The 3196-nt window shown below is 39.7% G+C and overlaps 1 pseudogene; it reads right to left on the reverse strand.

Moving 5' to 3' along the window:
• Positions 1-2023: 2023 nt before the first annotated feature.
• LOC149223946 (endochitinase 4-like) lies at positions 2024-2984 on the reverse strand (annotated as a pseudogene).
• Between the last annotated feature and the right edge of the window lie 212 nt (positions 2985-3196).

Here is a 3196-nt window from a genome sequence, read left to right on the forward strand (position 1 = left end):
GATTTAATTACAGGGTCTAATTTTCCAAATAAATCTTCTTATTGAATGACACCACAAGAAAATGAAGTAGTAAAAGGGCAAGTTTAATCATTATTAGAAAATGGTCTGATTAAAGAAAGATTGAGCCCCTATGTTGTGCTGATAGTATTGAGCGAATAAAAGATGGAGGCTAGAGAATGCATACAGGCTCTAGGGAAATGAATAAAATTACCATTAGTTATCTATTTCCACTCCCATGAATTGATGATTTAATTGACTATTTAAATGAAGCAAAATTCTTTTCAAAAAGGTATTTAGAAAGTGGATATCATCAAATTTGTATTAGAGAGGGAGACGAGTGGAAAACTGCATTTAAAACAAATCATGGGTTGTATGAATGGATTGTGATGCACTTTGGCTTAACCAATGAACCCAAAACTTTCATGAGGTTAATGAACAAAGTTTTAAAATAATTTACAGGAGAATTTGTTATTGTTTATTTGGATGATATTTTAGTGTACAACAAAACCAGGGAAGAGAACTTATAACATTTTAAATAAGCTTTTGGGCACGTTGCAAAAATAAAATTTGTTGATAAATTTAAAGAAGTGAAATTGTATCATGCCATTATACAAGAGTCTCATGCAAGGCCATTTAGGATTTCTCCTCCTCCATGCAGGTATTAACTCCACCTCATGTGATGTCTCGAAATTCATTCCCCCTGTGCACGATGATCTCCCTCATGTGATCTATGGTTAAATTCAGAGCTTGGCAAGCAGTCTGATTCAGTTTGGTAGTCTGGGCAATGAATTTTGGTTGGACAGAGAGTGAAGGTGTCCGGGTCTGGGTATATGGCACCTCACCAGGGTTTCGACCTTGGGTGAGGAGTGTAGATGATGATTGCAATTTTCAGTTGTGGGTTGGGATATGTCTCCTGGTCTGCCCCTGAGATCCAGACACCCATAAAGTCATGGTCTAGTGTAGTTTCCATGCTTTCATTGGCTATGTGCCCTCTTCGCACTTGCGACAACTTCTGGTTCCACTCCTGTCAGCGAGGACTCCTTCTGGTCTTCACAGGTGTGTGGGTAACATTATGGTCTCTAGTAAATTGTTCTATTGGATTGGGTCTCCCCTCTGGTCCGAAGTCAACCATATTCCATTTTTCTGTAATTGAGGTTGTGTTTTTTGTTTGCGTCAAGCTTCAAGATTGTATATGGGGGCTTCTGCACTTTGCTATCTGGTCTAGGTAATCTCTCACCCGTCCTACCCCTCTGGTTGTGGTGTCGGTTGGGTGGCTCATACTTTTTTGGGCATTGGGTTCGTGGTACTGAGCAAAGTTGTGTTTTTTGCAGGTTAAGTAAAGGTCTCTCTGATGGCTCTCCTTGTAGTGACCTGTCAACCACTATTACGTTAAGCATGCAATGCCACCGGGGTTGTCCTCGCCCTCGGAGGGGCTAGCATGCCTAGGTTGGTCATCCCGAGTAAGGTCACCATTCATGCTCTACAAACTTGATGAGCCAGGAAAGAGAGGATGCTGAGGCTATTTCTCCAGCTAGTTTGCCAGGCCATCTTGTGGCCCTTGCTTCCATGGAATCTTTTGTAGAGCAGCTACAACACATGCAACGTGACACTGAGATTCTTAGGGACCATAGGTATGAAGACCGTAATGAGATTGTGGCCTATCTTGCTAATATCCAATATAGTCAAAATGCAATTATGGAGTAGTTGGACAACAGTCTCCTGCACAGTCATCGCCACACAAATGACCAGCTCTGCAACTTGGAAGCACGGGTGGAACATATTGACTTCCATATTCATGATCGTGTTGGTTACTTTGCAGTTCCCCTGTAATGCCCCCTCATCCCCCTCCTTGATATGTTATTGTCAGTTTAGGTCTCTTTTTGTGTTACTCCTAGTATCCTACAACCACAACGCCCTCTGGAAATAATGTGTGTAAACTTTCTTTCCTGGTATTCTCTAGCTCCAATCTCAAAAAGTCTGATCGGAATGAGAGAGCGGGGATTGTTGAGATCATTTTTGTATGCTATCTTAAAAATTTCAATATAATAGCAGAGTGGCAATTACTATGCTTCATCCAAAATCAGACAATAGTCTTCCACGAGATTGAGCCTTTCTGGGCTACAATTTCAGGGTAATTCAAGTCATCAAAGCCTAGGTAATCACCAGCTGCATCATAATTATAATTCCTGCAAAAAAAACTCTCAGTTAAACAACATGAAACAGTCTCTCAAGAGAAATCCAATTCAAATTTAATAGATAGAGCCCCAAAAAAATTATAATTCAATTTAATAGATAAACAAATTCATTTTTTAGGATAATGGCTTTTTCTATAGACAAAGTTTACAGGATTTTTTAAGTGTATATTTTTTTTTTTGTACACAAGTACCAAATTTCTAGAAACCAAACCTCTACGCATAACCGTTAGTGAAACCACAGACTCGAAAACAAAACTTGTAGACCTACATCCCATTATAAGCATACATACCATGTGAGTTGCAAGGGGCCACGCCCGTAGTACTTCTTTCCCGCCACACACTGGTATTTCTTGTTGGTGGAATCGCAGTAGTCAGACTTCGGATAAACAACCGATTTCTAATATTTATAAATTCTGAAACGAAATCATCAAATTTCTAATATTTATATTTTATAAGAACAAATTTATGGAAACAGGAAGGATGCATGTGAGATGTACTGGAAGTGTCGTCAGCAATAATGTCGAAGAAAGCAGCGATTTCTCTCTTGTGGTCAGCGTCGGGGCCTGTTGTGCCAAAGCCAGAGAATGCAGTGGCTGCGTCCATGAAGTTATTGTATATATAGAAGGTCTTTCCTGCGCAACTATCAGAATCACCAGACAAAATTCCATTGAAGAAATCTTGGGTAGCAAAATCCCCAACATCTCGTTGGCAGATGGAAACAACGTCGAAGGCAAGAACGAGCCATAGAATAATAACGTTCGGTGTCATAACACGGAGGCAGTTTGTCATATTGGCTAATGCCTATCATTACTGTCACTAGCACAGAAAGTGTACTTCTTTCCTCTGTAGAAAGAATAGTGTGTTTGTTTATATATCCAGAAAGACCTGGGAGTATGTATTTGTATCTATTTGAATTTAACTCTGCCGTGACGTTTGAGAAATATATTTTGTTGAGCTAACCTTGGTTAAGAGGAACACCTGGCCACATTAATGTTAATCTG

This window comes from Pinus tabuliformis, chromosome Q (genome assembly GCF_031772625.1).
Source record: "Pinus tabuliformis cultivar Carrire ecotype Pingquan chromosome Q, CPIR1, whole genome shotgun sequence".
Taxonomy (NCBI): Eukaryota; Viridiplantae; Streptophyta; class Pinopsida; order Pinales; family Pinaceae; genus Pinus; species Pinus tabuliformis.